This window comes from Canis aureus, chromosome 22, assembly GCF_053574225.1.
Source record: "Canis aureus isolate CA01 chromosome 22, VMU_Caureus_v.1.0, whole genome shotgun sequence".
NCBI classification, from domain to species: Eukaryota; Metazoa; Chordata; class Mammalia; order Carnivora; family Canidae; genus Canis; species Canis aureus.
Genome location: NC_135632.1, coordinates 39,248,079 through 39,268,608, shown reverse-complemented (window position 1 = coordinate 39,268,608; position 20,530 = coordinate 39,248,079).

The window sequence follows — 20,530 nt, the reverse complement described above, 5'->3', positions numbered from 1 at the left end:
GTATACATTTTTCAGCATTCTCTAACCATTTCCTGTTTCAAAAGTCCAAGAAAGAGAATCCCACCGTCCTAGCTGGTCTTTTCACCCGAGGCCACCCTAGAGGCTAGGGTCTGGCTGCTGTGGCCTTAGGTTTGTACCTGTGGCTGGGGCCACTGGGCAAGCATGGGGCCCCTCCTGGGCCTAAACGTTCTGCAGAGGAAGTGGTTGGGCCCATTCTGGGGAATGGCGAGTAGCAGCCCAGGTCACCTCAGGTTTTCCTACACAGCAGACACACACCATTTACATTTGTAATTAATTGTGTGCCCTGTGAAACGTATGACAAAAGACCTTACACACAAAGGGATCTAGCACATGACACTTGTAGGGTGCTTGCTGTTGATACTTGTGGTTCAAAAGGAAAGGCTTCTTCTGCATTCAGATCCACAGCAAGGAACAACAACAATGAAAACAAAAAATCCTCAAGAGTGATTTAACTCGTGGAAACGTATATAAACAGTCATTTATGCCCTTAAAGAATGAATAAAAGATCAAAGTTAGAATAACAGAACAAAGAACCTTCTTTTGTTTTGCCTTTTTCTGCATGAGAAAAATCACCCCAGGACTGGCAATTTCAATATCCTATTCTTTCTCAGATGTGAATGTAAATATGTATAATGCAAAAAAGTCAGCTGGAGGCTTAGTTGGCCCTTGAGAGCCATATAAAATTGCCTTTATCCCCCAAATTCCATGGTCCCTGGAGCTTTAAAGCCTAGATTTCTGCTATTTCCTAGGGTGGGATGCAGGTGGGATAGACACATGTGTCCTTTTGGCTTTCTCTCCCATTTGGATTCAGTTCCTTGAATCTGCTCTTGTCCTGTACCATGTCTACCCTAGTATGAAACTGCCTCTTTGGGGAAGATTTCCTGCGGGGTCCTTGTGAGCAGTCTCATTGTACAGCAAAAGGTCTTTGCCCTCTCCTGGCCTGTTCTCCCTCCCTAGCCCCCTGCCAGATTGCTCCAGATGGCAAGAGTCCTTTATTTCTCTTTCTTCTCTGTGGCAGAGCTACTCATCTTCCCTTCCAGATTTCTTCTCCCTAGTCTATACCTCCAATCCTATAAAAACAAACAACAAAAAACCTAAACAGAACCAAGGGACTGCCACTTAGCCTTTGTGCCTGTAAGGAGAAGGTTGGGTTGTAACTAGCATGTTGATAACAAATAATGTACTTAAAAAACCCCCACCAAAGTGTGAGGTTAGAACTGTTGCCCCCTTTTGTCAAAACTTGAGTACTGGGTTAAGCTGGGGACTTGAGGTCACAGCATAACCAGTGCAGCCGTGTGAAAGTTGCAATCCGGTAGGTTCCAGTAGATTCACAGAATGCCATGAGCTTCACACACCTGCCTTCTTTCATCAAGACTGTTCCATCAGTTTGTTAACATCTTTGGTGAAGTAAGTGGATCTATGTGTCTAGACAACTGGGTTGATTTCTTTCTGGCTGAGTGGCCATTGCCAGAGAGCGCTAACTAGTGAATCACTCTCAAATGAAAACACGGTAAACTTTTGGGACTTTGTCATATCCAAGTACTCATATTCCTTCCTGACAGTACTGTGATTCTACTTGGGGGGCAATGCCTCTCTTCCACAGTGGGCAGTTTGAGTGGATGGGAAATGCAGGTGGAATTCCTCTATGATGGATGCTGAAGATCTTGTCAGCCAGATCCTTCCCCCTACTGCCTATTACAGCCAGGAGCCAGTCACCGTACCTGAACTCAGCCAAGAGGACCTTTTCCCCCAGCTCTTCAAATTTTGAATAGAGTAAAATAGACAAAGAGATGATGATTAGAGCTTATTCATTCCAGAATCAGTCTCCCCAGCAAGACTGAACTGTTCCTGATTTTGGCATTGCTCAGATCTGCAGGCTTCCTTTTAATTCATCACCTTTGCCTATTTCCCCAGGATGTGTTTCTGTTAACTGCAACCAAGGAACCTAAATGAGAACAGACTTCTCTAGTAGTATGTCAAACCCTGCCTATGTCTCTTTGCCTTGTTTGCTATTATTATTCAATGACTGAGATAAACATGTGGATGGCATCAGGGTCTGGAGTGATTACCAAAAGTAGAAATGATGGATTAAAGTAGGTGAGATATTACTAATAAGGATGATTGCAGGTTGGCATTTTAGATGCTAAAATCTAACTGTATATCAGCTTGGGGAAGGGGTAGGATCCTGTGTTAGGGTAGTACTAGCAGCCCTTATTTAACCCTAGCTATTAGGTTGCTCCAAGGAAGGTACTGCTTTCCCACAGAAGAGGAAATTGAGGCTTGAGGGGACTCAGCTAACACCTGATTGCTGTAGGATTCAAACCCAAGTTCTGGCTTTTTCCCTAACGCTACAGGTAGTAGCCAAAACTGTAATCACAGAGTCTTGCACCAGAGAAGAGTGCCAGTGAGGGTAGCTCTGAGTCCAAAAATCTATAGTAAGCTCATGTGTAGTTGCAGCAAATGGGGGCCCTGGGGACACTTTAACTAGGAGTTGAGGCAAAGAAACCTGCAGTGAATAATTAAAAGCAAGGTGGTGTTCATGCATTGCAAGACTCAACATAGCAAAGATGTCAGTTCTCCCCAAGCTGATCTATATGTTTAATACAAATCTTATAAAAATCCCAGCATGGTTTTTAATAGACACAGACAAGCTTATTAAAAAAATTTACATGGAAGTGTTCAGGACTTTAGAATAGCTAAAATATTTTGAAAAACAACCAGAATAAAGTGGGATTCATTTTATCTTATGTTAAGGCTAATTATATTGCTATAGTAATCAAGACAGTGTGGTCTCAGTGAAGGGATAGACACATAGATCTATGGAACAGAATACCTAGGTATAGGCCCACGCAAATATGCCTGACTGATATTTGACAAACTTGCAAAAGCAATATAATAGGGAGAAGACAGCCTCTTCAATAAATGGTGTTGGAGCAATTGGATATCTACAGGGGAAAAAGAAAGAACCCTAACCTAAACCTCACGTCTTGTATTAAAATTCATTTGAAGTGAATCATAGACTTAAATATAAAACTATAAAACTTCTATAAAAATGTAGGAGAAAATTTTCAGGATGTAGGGCTAGTGAAGACTCTTTCAGCATATGGAGCCCAATCCATAAAAAGAAAAATTGAAAAAAAAAAAGAAAAATTGATAAATTTGACATTGTCAGAATTAAAAACCTTTGTTCTGTTAAACTACATTAAGAGGATAAGCACACATAGTTCTTTGAAAGAATTAATAAGATAGATAAACCCCTAGCCAGTCTTATTAAAAAGAAAAAGGACTCAAATTAACACAATCATAAATGAAAGAGGAAAGATCATAACCAATACCAAGGAAATACAGATGATTTTTAAAACGTATCATGAGCAACTATATGCCAAAAAATTTGGCAATCTAGAAGAAATGGATGCATTTCTGGAAAAGACAAATTACCAAAACTGCAACAGGAAGAAATAGAAAACCTGTATAAGCCAATAACCAGGGAGGAAATTGAAGCAGTCATCAAAAACCTCCCAAGACACAAAAGTCCAGGGCCAGATGGCTTCCCAGGGGAATTCTATCAAACGTTTAAAGAAGAAATAATACCTATTCTACTAATGCTGTTTCGAAGGATAGAATGGGAGGGAATACTTCCAAACTCATTTTATGAGGGCCAGCATTACCTGGATTCCAAAACCAGACAAAGACCCCACCAAAAAGAAGAAGTATAGACTAATATCTGTGACGCACATGGATGCAATAATTCTCACCGAGATACTAGCCAATAGGATCCAACAGTACATGAAGAGGATTATTCACCATGACCAAGTGGGATTTATCCCCAGGATGCAAGGGTGGTTCAATACTTTAAAACAATCAATGTGATAGATCACATCAACAAGAGAAAAAACAAGAACCATATGATCCTCTCAATAGATGCAGAGAAAGCATTTGTCAAAATACAGCATCCATTCCTGATCAAAACTCTTCAGAGTGTAGGGATAGAGGGAACATTCCTCAATATCTTAAAAGCCATTTATGAAAAGCCTGCAGTGAATATCATTCTCAATGGGGGAAAAACTGAGAGTCTTTCCCCTAAAATCAGGGACACGACAGGGATGTCCACTCCCATAACTGCTATTCAACATATACTAGAAGTCCTAGCCTCAGCAATCAGACAACAAAAAGACATTAAAGGCATTCAAATTGGCAAAGAAGTCAAACTCTGCCTCTTTACAGATGACATGATACTGCATATAGAAAACCCAAAAGCCTCCACCCCAAGATTGCTAGAACGCATACAGCAACTCAGCAATGTGGCAGGATACAAAATCAATACACAGAAATCAGTGGCATTTCTATACACTAATAATGAGACTGAAGTAGAGAAATTAAGGAATCAATCTCATTTACAATTGTACCCAAAACCATAAGACACCTAGGAATAAACCTAACCAAAGAGGTAAAGGATCTATACCCTAAAACTACAGAACACTTCTGAAAGAAATTGAGGAAGACACAAAGAGGTGGGAAAACATTCCATATTCATGGATTGGAAGAACAAATATTGTGAAAATGTCTATGCTACCCAGGGCAATTTACACGTTCAATGCAATCCCTATCAAAATACCATGGACTTTCTTCACAGAGTTGGAACAAATGATCTTAAGATTTGTATTCATCAGAGAAGACCCCAAATAGCCAGAGGAATATTGAAAAAAACAAAACAAAACAAAACAAAACAACGCTGGGGACATCACAATGCCGGATTCCAAGCTGTATTACAAAGCTGTCATTATCAAGACAGTGTGGTACTGGCACAAAAGCAGACACATAGATCAATGGAATAGAATAGAGAACGCAGAAATGGGCCCTCAACTCTATGGTCAACTAATATTTGGCAAAGCAGGAAATACTATCCACTGGACAAAGGAAAGTCTATTCAATATATGGTGTTGGGAAAACTGGACAGTCATGTGCAAAGGAATGAAGCTAGACCATTCTCTTACACCATACACAAATATAAACTCAAAATGGTTGAAAGATCTAAATGTGAGACAAGAATCCATCAAAATCCTAGAGGAGAACACAGGCAACACCCTTTTTGAACTTGGACACAATAGCTTCTTGCAAGATACATCTATGAAGGCAAGGGAAACAAAAGCAAAAATGAACTATTGGGACTTAAGATAAAAAGCTTCTGTACAGCAAAAGAAACAGTCAACAAAACTAGAAGACAACTTACAGAATGGGAGGAGATATTTGCAAATGACATATCAGATAAAGGGCTAGTATCCAAGATCTACAAAGAACTTATTAAACTCAACAGCAAAGAAACAAACAATCCAATCATGAAATGGGCAAAAGACATGAAGAGAAATCTCACAGAGGAAGACATAGACATGGCCAACAAGCCCATGAGAAAATGCTCCGCATCACTGGCCATCAGGGAAATATAGACCAAAACCACAATGAGATACCACCTCACACCAGTGAGAATGGTAAAAATTAACAAGACAGGAAACAACAAATGTTGGAGAGGACGTGGAGAAGGGGGAACCCTCTTGCACTGTTGGTGGGAATGTGAACTGGTGCAGCCACTCTGGAAAACAGTGTGGAGTTTCCTCAAGAAGTTAAAAATAGACCTGCCCTACAATCCTGTATTTGCACTATTGGGTATTTACCTCAAAGATACAGATGTAGTGAAATGCCAGGACACCTGCACTCCAATATTTATAGCAGCAATGTCCACAATAGCCAAACTGTGGAAGGTGCCTCAATGTCCTTCGACACATGAATGGATAAAGAAGATGTGATATATATATATATATATATACATACACACACAATGGAATATTACTCAGGCATCAGAAAGGATGAATACCCACCATTTGCTTCGATGTGGATGGAACTGGAGGGTATTATGCTGAGTGAAGTAAGTCAGTTGGAGAAGGACAATCATCACATGGTTTCACATGGTTCATATGTGGAATTTAAGAAATAGTGAAAGTGATTATAAAGGAAAGGAGGGGAACTGAGTGGGAAAAATTAGGGAGGGAGACAAACCATGAGAGACTCCTAACTCTGGGAAACAAACAAAGGGTTGTGGAAGGGGAAGTGGGTGGGGGATGGTGTGACTGGGTGATGGGAACTGAGGAGGGCTCTTGATGGGTTGAGCACTGGGTGTTATACTATATGTTGGCAAATCAAACTTAAATAAAAACAAATGTAAAAAAAAAAAAAGGATAAACACGCAAACCACAGACTGGGAGGCAATATTTGTGAGCCACATATCTGACAAAGGACTTGCAGCTAGGATATATACAAGAACTCTTAATAGTTAACAGCAAAAATTAAACAAACAATCGAATTAGAAAATGAACAACAAACACGAACAGACATTTCATTGAAGTGACTATACAGATGGCAAATGAGCATATGATAGTATATTAAATATTATTAACTATTAGGAAAATGCAAATTAAATCCACAATGCAGTATAACTACACACCTATCAGGTTGAGTAAAATAAAAACAAGAGCAATGGCACCAAATGCTAGCAAGAGTGTAGAAAACTGGATCACTTGTGCTTTGTTGTGGAAATGCAAGATGGGACTGCCGTTCTAGAACAGGACTAGGTCATTTCTTATAAAACTATGCATATACCTACTATACAGCCCAGAGGTGCACCATTTCCCAGAGCACTGAAAATTACACTCACATAAAAACCTAAATGTGAATGTTCATCATAGTTTTATTTGCTATAGCCTTGAATTGCAAACAACCCAAACATGCTTCAGTGAGTGAACAATTAGACAAATAAATGGTAGTTCATCCAGACCGTGGAATACTACCCAGCAATTATAAAGAATGGGCTACTGATACTCACAAAAACTTATATGGCTTGCAAGTGAATTATGCTGAGTGAAAAATGCTAGTCTCAAAAGATTGTGCCATATGATTCCACTTACACAACATTCTTGGAATGAAAGAAACATCATTGAGATGGAAATAAGTTGCCAGAGGTTGGGAGGGAGGGACTTGGCTATGGCTGTAGAAGGGTGGTGTAGGGGGTCCCTGTAATGGAACTTCTGTATCTTGACTGTGCTTTTGGCCATACGAATCTACATATGTGAAAGATTGCACAGAATGAAATACACCCACACGTACATGCACGCTGTGTGGGGTGTAAAACTGGTGAAATCTGCAGGAAGTTGGTAGATTGAATCAATGTCAGTTTCCTGGTTGTGAGATTGTATTGTAGTTAAGCAGACTGTTACCACAGGGGAAACTGGGTTAAGTGTATACAGATATCTCTTTATTATTTCTTATGTGTGAATCCACAATTATGTCAAAATATGAAGTCAAAAGAAATCAAGTGCATAGCTAAGAAATCCAGAGAGGATTCCAGTCAGTAGCTGGTGTAAAGCCAGTTCTCACTGATTCCCCAGCATAGGCCAATGGCAGCTCCACCTGCTTCCAGGGCCCAAGGTCTCTCCATGTGATGTTGTCTCCAACTGACTTCCTTTTCCTCCATTCTAGGAACTGGGTATCACAGTATTTGGTACATAGGGTCTGCTAAAGCTTTCTGAGGGGGCTAGCTCTTTTAGAGATGTCCCTTTTCTATGAAGCCTGTCCAATAATTAGCTTTACTTGATTGTAAGCTTTTCTCACCGCTATTATTTTATGATCACTACTACTTTAATGTATTACATGCCTAAACTATGAAGCCAGATCATGAAGAGAAAAGAAGGGAATGCAATTTGTCAATGAATTAACTGCTGAATTCCTAACCTAATGGTTCAAAGACCCCAAACTAAAAGTCGATGAGGAGCCAAGGAAGAAGAGAGCAATTACAGCATGAGTTGATCATGTCCTAGAGGAGAATATTGAGTATCTCTTCAGTAGAGAAGAGAAAAGCTTCATTTTAGCTTATTTACTTTCCAAAACTTGAATGAAGACTTCTGAGGTCAGGACAAAATAATTTTCTGAGTCACTATGGTAAAACAAAACTTGACAATTGTTTGGCGTGAAAGTTCAAGGATCTCTTTTCCCATTTGTCACTCGGAACAGAAGTTGATTATAAAAATAGCTCTACTTGAGAATAGCACAACCATACAAACAAGGAGTCTTTGTATCCTTCCAAGATCTTAGAGTGGTTCCTAGGTAGTGGGCCAGATTTCCTTACTAGGCATCCAAAGGAACAAGTAGGTTTATCTGCCAGCATTTCCTCCTTAAGTCTTGCAAGAGTCTTGAGTTTGGAAGTACTCAACATTCAATGGAGTTCACTCATAGCATTAATCTACTACACAGATATCTGACCAAAGTTAGGGAAGGAGAAATAATGAAGAAAAAAATAAAACCAAAGATTGGATCCACATTCTTTCTTGCATATGAGGCTAGAGTTGAGTGCCACTTCCGTAAAATAGCAAGGATGCTGCTTCTAACTGCATCCTGAGGAAGTTCTAGAGATAAAGAAGATCTGGAAGATTATGCCAAGCTGAGGAACTTCCTAAATGCTCCACCCTACCTTATGGGGTTATATTAAGTATTAAGGCAAAGTTCCTGGCATGGAGAAGTGGCTTGCTCCTTGTTAACTATTGTGGTTGTCATCATTATTATAGCAATTATTATTATTTGATCATCACTGTTTAGGAGTGAGGAAAGCATCACTGGATAGTCTCACTGTCTCTCTGCTTATCCTGACTCCATGATGTCAGAACTGGAATGAGATCTGACAATGGTGGAGCTTTATCATCATCTTCTGACCTTCTGTCTTGATAGGTGGAGGAGCAAACATAGCTTTCATGATCCTCAAATCAGAGACAGAAAAAGCATTGTCATTCCCCTCGCAGAGGTCTGTGTATTCAGCAGCATTTGGTTACGGCGTTAGGACCCCTACCTCTGGCTGTATCAGTCAAGCACACTAGCTATACTCATGCCCTTCATATATTTTGTCACAGTGAAGTGGCTAATGGCATATCCTGACCCTGTGGTATCTCTAAAATTATTTCCTTACACAGCTAATATGATGGCTGTTTGACTTACAACAACATGCCTTGTTTTGCTTAATGGTGAACTCTATGTCAACATTTCTGGCTTTCTAATCTACAGTGGGTAATGCTGACTTTGGCTTAGGAGCAAGAGAAATTGCTCTAAACAATTTATACCCAGTCAGAACAGATGCTACAATTTCATTATTTTGGACCATTATCAGCTCTACCCAGAACCCAGTGCAGCCACTATCCCTTGCCAGATATGTCTCTATCTCACAGTGTCAAATTGGAGTGGCAGACACAGCTTTATTGATACTGCCTTCTGGAAATTTCCCACTTACCAATATGTTTGGTTCTTGGAAACATGATTTAGTTTATCCCAACAAAATCCTGTAACATCAAATGTGAGCAAAGGGCTTAAGATTAGGTTTTAAATGGCTCATTTCTGGTTCACTTTACAATTGCTAAATGGATAATTCTGAAAAATTAACTGTAGGAATCCATATTTTTTTGACAAGACCAGTTGGGATGTCATACCTACCATATATCCAAGACCTTTGCTTCAAATGACCACCTGTAGGCTATTCACTTCCAAAACTGTATCTCAAACTTGGACTTCAAACTGAACCCAAACCAAAATATGCAGCTAAATATACTATGTCTGAACTGATCAGTGAAAGAAGAAGTGTAAATGTCTGATAAACACGAATATGCTCTACATCTAGTTGTCAGAGAAATGCTCATAAAAATGAGATGTGACTTCTAAAAATTTATTGAGGTGATGAAAATTTGTGTAATGGCCAAGATCGAAGCCCCATAGTCCTTAGCTGTTTTTGAGAGTTTAAAGCCATGAATTATGCTGTAGTGATCTGATAGAAGGTCTTAGAAGACATGGAAATCTTATCCTATACCTTTCTGTGTGGGATGTCCACTGGGCAAGCATTGTGCTGAGGGTTGGGGGGGCGGCAGGCAAGAGCCATTTAAGACCAATCCTTGACTTCAAGGACCTCGGAACCGAACAACCAAACTGATGGACCAAAGGATTAGCAAACATTTCAGGTGAAACTTTGTGTCATGCTCTACCTTCCAAAATGGAAGTTACCTGAAATGGAGATGGCCCTAGATGAAATAATCAAAGACATCTTCTTGAAGAATGGAGTCTTCAAATCAGATCTTTAGGGAAATTTGTGTAAAATTTCAGGGAGCAGAGGGGAGGCACTGCAGTATAGGCACTTGTTAGCACAAGTGGAGAGGCAGGATGAGTAGAGTACATTTGGGAGACAGCGAGAACCAAAGCATAAAAAACATGGAAGCTCTTAAGAAGAAATGAAGAATAAGGTTATCCAGCTGAGGCTTGATTATGAAACCCCAGAAATTCCAGGAAGGGAAGTCTGGAATGAATAGAAGGCCATGGACAAACATTTTACCTCAGTGAACATTTACTGAACACCTTCTATGTGTTCTTTAGAGGGTTCTGAGGAAACAGAAATGATTGGGACATGGCCCTACCATGAAGGCACCTGCAGGTCATAGGTGGGGACAGAGGTGAATATGCAATCTTAGATTAGTTGGGTGGGAGTATATATAGGATGGATGAAGAATTAAAGAACCTTAGGGGTGCCTGGGTGGCTCAGTTTGTTGAGCATCTGACTCATTTTCAGCTCAGGTCATGATCTCAGGGTTGTAAGATCGAGCTTCACATCAGGCACTGTGCTCAGTGCTGAGTCTGTTCAGGATTCTCCGTCCTTCTCCCTCTGCCCCTCTCCCACTCATGCATGCTCTCTCTCTCCCCCATCTCTCAAATAAATAAATAAACCTTTAAAGAATGCAGAACCCCAATTCCACTTTATTATAAAATAATAATTTTAAATGATAGTATTGTAAATATTATAACTAATATAGACAATATTATTATAAATATTATTAATGGTTATAATGACCTTTGATAAAACAAAGGCTGAGGCAGAATCAAGCCAAAGGCCAGGGTATGCTTAGCAGCTCTTTTTAGGGTTTTGGAGTGTTTGTAATCCAATGGTTTCAGCTTTTGAACTCCACTTGAATCTTTGAGACAAGAGGAGAGGTTAAGGTTGCCATTATTTAACAAGTAATTTTTTCAGTATAAATATATCCTGTGCAACATTTGTTATTTATCTGAAATTTGGCTTAACTGGACATCCTGCATTTTGTCTTGACAAGCTAGGAAAAGTCTTATTTAACATCCTATTAGAATTTTAACTGCTCACTTCTTTTTTTTTTTTTTTTTTAATTTTTATTTATTTACTTATGATAGTCACAGAGAGAGAGAGAGAGAGAGAGAGGCAGAGACACAGGCAGAGGGAGAAGCAGGCTCCATGCAGGGAGCCTGATGTGGGATTCTATCCCGGGTCTCTAGGATCATGCCCTGGGCGGAAGACAGGCTCCAAACTACTGATCCACTGAGGGATCTCTAACTGCTCATTTCTTATGGCAAAATAAGTACAAGTTGGATACATCAGCAGGGGACATGGCCAGCTTTGGTTAGAGTGTATGTGTATGATAAATACTTGAAAAAGGCTCTCCATACTACAGCAGTTAAATATCACACAAGAAAATATCTGATTGCAGCAAATATCATTTCAAAGAACTCTATATAATAAATCTTTTACCAATTTCTAAGTTCTAATAAGCGTTCTTAACAATAGGATTGGTTTTATGACCCAAACATAAAGAACCAAACATAAGAATAATCTCTGCTACATTTGCCTATTCTATTCATTGTTCTTGTGTGTCCCTTGTCTGTACAATTGATGTACTTGATTGTGTACTGTTTTCATTTCCGAGGAAAGAGGATACAGGAAGTGTATTCTTCACCATTTTCTTGTTTTGGCATCAAGGATTCCAGCTGATTGCCATTTCCTATCTCTGACACCTAGTAAAACCTACTTAGGGCCCCAACTGCTTGCCAAAGTCAAACAAAATCATCAGAGACTCCAGAAGATCGAGAAAGGTGAAGGGTAAGTATTAAAGACTAGTCATGAGGGGCCTTTGACATCAATTTCATTCTCCCAGTGGGTTCATGGAATTCTTCTTTTACTACAGAGAGATTTGGCCTCAGCTCTGTTTTGTTACTAACTCTTGAAAACTGGGGTGTGATTTCTAGCCTTGTAATTTTTATGATAAAATTCCATAGTCACAAAACCATTTGGAGCTTGGGTCATTTGTAAGAGTTGGGTTTTTTAAAATACATAATAAATGTCCAAAGGTATGGAATAACCCAGGAAAATGCAATTCACAGTAAAAGACACATGGAAGATACATGACATTGACAAGGATCTCTTGGTGGCAAGCAACAGAAATCTTAAGAAAGTTCAGGTGAAAAGGGGTTTATTTCAGGGGACTCCAGAAATATTTTGCAGGAGGTACGGCTGTTATAACAAGAAAACTTTGAGATATTCCTCTCTGTTTCCCTCCTTCCCTCTCTCTCTTCCTCTCCCTATTTCTCTGTCACTAGTGAGAGCATGCACATACACACACCCCACATTACTGCAACCATTCCAAAATGAAGTCACACCTTTGTTAATGTAAACTTCTGAGTCTTGCACGACAACTGGATATTGGTCTCTGAGTTGAACTTTCCATGAAAGAGACTGTTTACTTTTTAATCAAGTGTCCATCAATAAGATGTGGGAAGGACCTCATGGTTTCCTGTCTCCTCAGCAGGGCTCTGGGCATGAATATATGCAAAAATATGGACAGAACGGCCACATCAAGTGATACGATAATTGAGGTATTTTCTCTTTCATTTTTTCCTTTAATTATTCCTAAGCCGAATAAGGGGCTGATGTTGTGAACTGATTTGTATGAATTTTTGTATTTTTTAAAATCAAGTTCTAAATTCACTGACTAAATCCTTCAGAACATTTGGCTTTGTGTTAGGAGTTTTGTGGTTTAGATTTCCACTGAAGCTAATCGTACCACAGACAGAATTAGGGTGGAAGTACTGCCCCTAAGATCATTTTTAAAATGTCTAAGTCTGTCTTGGATTTTCAAGGTCATTTGTTCCATGTCAACCGCAGACCTAAATTTTTTGCAGCTGATGATTTTCTGAAGGCATAGAAAGAGGGAAATATGTACTTTCTGATGTATTACTGCTCCATCCTAGCCAAAGGGGACAGTGTCACTGATATGAAGGTGATTGTGGTGGAAGGGGGTGCTTCCAGGGGTGCCTTAGACAAGCCATTCTGGTTGCCTTCCATTCTCTTTTTTGAAGCAGATATGATTTAATGGCAATTCCGTTACACATCCAAGACCCCCTTCAGCCCATGAATGCTCATATCACCAGGATAAGTTAAAATAGCACTTGATACAGCTCAATGTTAAGTGGAAGGAGAAATCTCTTTAAATTAAACTCGCTAATCAAAGGCTTGAGGCTTAACAAAGGACATCTCACTGAATAATTGGTTATAGCAATTGAGTTTTCTAGAGATAATTTCTTTGGCCTTCTCTCAAGTTGTATTGTGCATTGTGTATGAATGGGAGTAGACAAGAAGGAGTGGAGATGGCCTTTTATAGGCTCCCAGTTAAGCTTTTAATTTACACTGGTTATCTATACCTGTGGATGCTCCCACATCATTATCTGGGAGATAGTGGAGAAAAAAAATGGCATTCTATTTTCTGCACCCTCTTCTCCTTGAGATCTTGCATCTTCATTTAAAAGCAATCAGGCGGGCAGGTGAAAGGATTGGAAAAAGGATGGCTTTTTATAGCTTTTGAGACCAAGATTTCAGCTTACTCCTTCAAGGCTGGCCCACACTTCTGTGATGTCCAATATAGTATTTTCAGTCCCATTTTGTATGTTTTAAGAATTTTGTACTTTTTCAGATTAAAAATGCTTTAAAGAAAGATGGCAGGGTATCCGGAGGTGGCATAAACAAGAGACAGAATATTCTTCAAAATCCACCCGATTTATTCTATTAGTCAGTTATGATGTAGCACTAGTCTTAGGTCCCGCTCTACAAAGTCTAAGATAAAGTGGTTCCTATATAGAGCCGTCTATAGGAAGCAAGCTGCCTACTTAGAAATGCTAGTTATTTGAGTCTATCACTTCCTGTCTTCCCCTTCTAAAGGGCCTTGGGTTGGGTACATGCCAGGGTTCTAGAGTCTTAATGTGGAAGACGAACCAGTCAGAGTCAAAGAGAGAATACAAATGTTATACACCCTGAAGTCTGTGTGTAGCCACCAAATCTGTAGGGACAGAGACAGGTTCAAGACAATGATGTCAGTACCAAGATCAGAGTGGCGGAAATTAAGACCAAAGTAAGTGGGAAATAAATATATAGGGAAGGGGCAGAGGATGGTGTTTACAGAGGTAGGATGAGAAGGGCCTCAGGGAACTAGAGTTAGAACTCAGAATTTAAGCATCATGAGAGAACATCCTAGGCCAATGGTGTTCAGCCACATTGTCCAAATAACTTTGGCTTTTGACTCCTGGCAGCAAACAGGATAGTGCATGGGGCAGTTGAGCATGCCCTGCAGAGTGGCCAAGAAGCTGACAGAGTCCTCTCTGCAGGAAGAGCATGACCTTCCTTTATGCTGTCCCACAATAGTTAGTTTACAAGAAAAAATTCTCCAAGACTGGGAGTGCTGGGTATCCACGGATTATGGCTCTGTGATGCATGTATGAAACTCTGCAATAGGAAGACAAAGAATGGGCCCATGGTGCGATGGCAGTGACTCTTGGAGGCACCTATAAGGAAAAGGTGACTGAGTATCTCTGCTTTGACCATCATTCTTTAGCCCAGCAAAGCGCACATCTGTCCACCAAGTTATGTGTGTCCTGCTCCAACATGATAGCCATGATTAAGGAGACAAAAATAGTGTAATTTTGCTGGAGTCTTGACGAGTCCAGAAATAACGAATGTGTATTAAAATGTCTGACTCCTCGCTTCATGCGTGGGTGGAGTAGTGGTAGTGACTGTCCCAGGCAACGACAACTGGGAACAAAAATTATATTTTGTGAGGCTGGTCTTACCCAAAGTAGAATGGGGGAGAATGAAGGCAGGCCAAATCAGATGCCGTGGGAAAGCCAAGGGTCAGACAGCAGCAATATCATACATCTACACAAATCCAGAGGTCTAAAGAGGGACTGACCAGGTTAGGAACCAGAGAACAGATCAGTGCTTAAGTCAGAAAGAGACAAGGATGGGAGTGGGGAAGAGTAGTGGTGGGAAAGCAAAAGGATGTGCTATCGATTGCTAAAATAATCAGGAGTGTACTTTATTAATTTAGTATACCATTTGGTCATTCAAAAAGTATACATTCATACATTTATTCAACAGGTATTTAAGTGCCTAATATGTTCCAGGTTCTGTGCCTAAATCTAGGGATGCAGTAGTGAGGACACCCAGACACTGACATGGTGTGACAAGTACTATGACTTGCAAAAGATTTATGAGAATGTACTGGGAGAGCACCTACATAAAGTCTGGAGAGAAAAGGGAAGATTTCTCCCCTCGATAGAGAATGCTGGGCTGAGGCCCAAGGACAAGGTGGGGTTGGGCGGGGGGGGTGCTCATTTGGAGCAAAGGGAATAGCATATGCAAAGGCCAGGTGGCAAGAGAGAGCACAGTGCCTTGGAGAAAGTCATAATATTTAGCCTGGTTAGCACAGAGAATGGGAAGTAGGGTATGGGGAGGAGGTAGTGAGGGTTCATGTAAAGTCAAGGACCAGAACTTAGGAACCCCTAAGCCATGGTAAGGACTTTGGACTTCACTCTAAAAGCCATAAAGAGCCACTGGAAGGGTTTGGAGCAAGAGAAACTCCCCCTGAACGGTGCTGGGTAAGAATGCTCTGATGCAGGTTGCATAGGTCAGGGTTGACATGGCAGTGAGCTGGACCTGGAAGGTGGCAGTGGAGCTTGATCAAGACAGGTTGGATAGAGACTTAGATTATCAAAATGACAGGGCTTGTTGCTTGTCATTGGCCTGAGATGTAACGGACAGGAGGCAAAGATGACTCTGGGGTTCCTGGATTAGACAGTGGAGGGCAGATGGTTATCAGATGCCGTTTTGGGAAAGTGAAAGGAGAATTGGGTGTGGGAGGGAGAGCATGAGCTCAGTTTTGGATATGTTGGGGTTTGGAGCTGCAGTGCCTGTCCAGGTGAGTGGTAAGGCTGCACACAGGACCATGCAGAGGCTCATTGTCAGTTAACAGCTAGCAGGGTGGATTTTCTCTTTAGTATGGCTGAGGATCTGTCCTGGAACATAAAGAATCTGGGCTGGAATATGCCAGAGGGATATAGGTAATCCTCAAGTTCGAATCTAGATGTACAGTAACAAGATTCAGGTTCTGAATGCAAAGAGACAAACAAATGAGATCTACATCTCTCGGTGCATGAAAAAGAATTCCACTTGTACAATAGTTCTGGTTTTACAAATTCCTTGATATGCTTTCATAACAGAACAATTGCTTCATGCAGTGTTTCACAGAAATGTCTGCAGGGCACACCCAGAAAATGGTGTACTTCACAAAAGATATGCAATCTCCCTGGGCTGGTGAACCTCTGCACCTCGGACTTTCTCTTCCTCGGGAGGAGTTCCCCTGTTATCAGGGTGCCATTGCCTGGCGCCTGCCTGTCTAAAACCCCAAAAGGGAGCCATCTGTTTTGCTGCAGAACGTTTTCAGCCACAAGTCATATATGGTTACTCAAGCCAGGGCGTGCTGTTGCTTGTCGAATTTTTTATAGGTGGGAAGCCCAGTTTATGTTCTGAATTAGAGCCTCTCGCCTGCCTGTGGCAAATTACGGCATATGCTAGTGGAACTTCCCTCCTGGGCGATATTTGAAATATTCAAGATACATTATTTGTTCAGACATTCCACTACCCCCTTTTAAACAACTCTTTCTTGATTACCATTCAGTCTTCAAGCACAGACATGTATGTGTGTGTGTGTTTGTTTGTTTGTTTTGGATTTTCTCCCACGAGAGGCATTTTTCCAATTCTCATTAGAAATTTTCTCTTTGTCCGGTAGGTGAAAAACTTGTGGAGAACACACTTTGTACTAAGTTTTTTTTTTTTTTAAAAAATGACCCATTTAAGTATGCTTTGAAGGTTGGATTCTGGCAAAATATATTTGTAATTTTAAACTGTTAAAGACAGAATAGTGTTGAATTTAGCCCAGTACTAGCGATACCTGCTAAGGAATAATTCCATTTAATAGCTTCAAGTTACATAAAAGCTGCTGCTTCAAGGGAAAGGAAGCTAAAGGTAATGGGGGTGGTTTAGGAGAGAAACACATTGTAGGAGGCAGATTAGTTATGTGGGTTCATGCTCCAGGTGTTGAGCAATTACTATCTTTCCTTCTAACTCTGCATGAATCAGAAAGACTCTATTTCTTGAATTAGGAGGCAGGAAATACTGTAGCAATGAACAAGTCAGGAGGGCTGAGCATATTAAATGAATGGGAAGTTTCTAGACATCGGGAGTTTTCTTTTCTAGATTAATTAAGTTCCGTTGCAGGAGAAAAACGTTAGGAATTTTCACACGTGAGACTAAGAGTTCTGGATAGTTTTTGCTATAAGAGATTGGGCTGGAGTTAATGCTGGATCCTGGAAACAGAAGTGGAGTTAAAAATGATAGACACTAAGGGAACTTGCTCGAAGGTGCTCCATCAGCCCTTGGCTAAAGCCCAACCTTCTTAAAATGTCACATGAAGCTTAGTTTGACTCCTAATTGCATTTCTAGGCTTATTTGTTGCCTTCCTTGCCCATCCCTTGCTCTAATGTCTTATCTTGTCTTCCTCCCACCATTCCCACCTTCATACTCCCAACACAGCATAGTACTTGTTTTAAGAATGACTTTCTTGAACATGTCATGTTCTCAACTCCAGGATCTAACGTGAGCTTTATCTTCTACTTCCTCCATGCAGGAGGCTGAGGCAGCATCGATGTCACCTGTCTCAGAATCCCTCCTTACCTTTGTATATGCACCATGATCTCCTGATTCACCCCTTCTGTAGCACTTACAGCACCACATTGGAGTTACTTGTTCAATCACCCATCTCCCTGACAGCATTGAAAGTTCTGTGAGGACTGCGGCAGTGCCCACCATCTTGCTATTGCATTTCCTATATCTGGCACATAGCAGGTGCTAGAATAACATCTGCTTAACTGAATTTTCCAGTTGACAAAACTTCTAGAGTGATGTGCTGAATTGTGCAGAATCATTTGTATTTCTTTAACACTTGTCCCATCTGTGTATCTTATTCAAATCAACTATTATGAAAATATTAGGAAATATTTATCCTTAGCTTTTAAAGTATGCTATTATGAAAGAAAGAATAGATTAAATTTAAAAACATGCTATTTTTCTGTATTTCAATTATGCATTCTTCTGAATAAGATAAAAGATCTAACATAAAGCCAAATCTGATCCCTGCTGATGATGGAAAGCTTACTCTAATGAAGCAAGTATGACTTGGAAATAAATGACCTTGTTGCTTTTTTTTGGAGTGACATGATAGTTTGGTGATGAACCGCTATTCTGTTTTTTTTTTTTTTTTAAATCTGTAAAATGAAGATATTATGATTTACCAAATGTAGTTCTTGGAAGAATAAAGTGTGATTGTAGAGGACTGGCAATGACACCTGGCACATAGTCCCAAAACTAAATAAATAATGACTTTTAATGTTTGGTGACAGATGGTAGTCACACTTGGGATAAGCATAGCATAACGTATAAACTTGTTGAATTTTTATATTGTACACCTGAATGTGATGTAACGTTGTGTGTCAACTGTAGTCAATAAAAAATAGTAACTTCCATATTTAGTAACATAACTATCTCTAAAGGCTTCACTTGGTCCTATCCAATAAGTGAGGAAAAGCATGAGCTCACAGTGCTCTGACTTCTGAGATATTCTTCTGCACTCCCATGTGTGTGTGCACATGTATATGTGTGGGTGTATAATGCTCATGCATGTGCCCTCACTTCATGAACTATGTATCATAGATGTTGAAGTTTCCAAAACCTTTTCCTTCGTAATCTGCATTTTCATCAACTTTCTATTGACCTTGCCATGTGGTTCAATGCCTCACATAGGTGTTACTGACACCTTTGAGCACATCTGCTCGGAACTGTGCTTGGAGGATTGAAAATTTTGAAGGTGTGTACATAGGGATATAAAGCTTTAATAATAAATTAACAGATAGTTTAGAGCCCTCATTACAGCCATCTGTGTTAACTTCCCTTTACAAATTAAAATATCCATTTTGACACAAGTTTAATTTTTCCAAAGCACCTGTTCTAAAAGGCAATGTATTTTTTATATAATCAGAATGGCAACACTTTGAAAATTCTTCACTTTACTGGAAAGTCAGTTATGTTGCAGAATAAATCTTTCTTCATGGGGGAGTGATAAGTTCTCATATGTAATGAGGAAAATCAATACCCAAATAAAAACACCAGATAACATAAACAGAGATCACACTCAGATTTCATTTCCATTCTCTTTCATTATTATTATCGTTATTTTTTAGATAGGCTCTAAGTCCAGTGTGGATCTTGAACTCACGAACCTGAGATCAAGAGTCTACAGCTCTATGGACTGAGCCAGCCAGGTGCCTCTCATTTTTATTTATTTTTTAAAAATAAGCTATGAATCCCTTTGGCTTTCTTCTAATATTAACAAAAACCATTGTAGAAGCAGAAGTGATCAGTTAACAAGTATATTGAATTCTGGAAAAAACAAACAAACAATAACAAAGCTTCTATTTTAAATCATCCACAGAAATTGGAGTGATTTTTAACACAACCTTGGGGATTAGGCAGCTTATTTGTACTATCCATTTTCTTCCACACCAGCTACCCATTTACTAAATAATTCTTGTAGTGCGGTTGTATGATATACCAGTATTTTCCTAATTTTGCTACCAAGCCAAGTAGCATCAGACATGCAATGATGTAGGTGTTCTTGAAGGCAGACTTCACTACAGGCTAAAATAAGAGAATTCTGGTTCATAATGGCTGTACCATTTTCTAGGCATTATTTACTGTAACTGGATAGCAGGAGAAATACCAGGTTTCCTTAAAATAAGACAATTTGCAAGACCTGTCACAAGAAGTAGAAAGATTTCTCTTTTTTCTTAACTACCTCCATAAAACAAAGGAATTGCCAGAAACCTCTGAATGCTTCCTCTCTCTTCATGAAAAGGACTGCTTAATTGAAGTTACCGACCTTCTTTCCTTTTCCATTCAAAGATCACCTCTACCCCCTTGGAGGGATGTCAGGGGAAAGATTTCTGCTTTCCAGGAACTGTAGAGAGTTATAATCATCTGTCTCCCTGTATTATATACTCTCCTTGGAGTACATTAAAAAGCCATAAGATGCAAAACATATAGTATATGTTCTTTACTACCCTTTAAATACAGGTTCTTTGAAGATGTGATAGTGGACAGCAGGAGAGACTAGATTTAAATAAATTTCTGAGCAACTCTCAGATTCTGTGATGCTGTCACTTGCAGTATCTAACATATTGCTCTGAACATCACTTC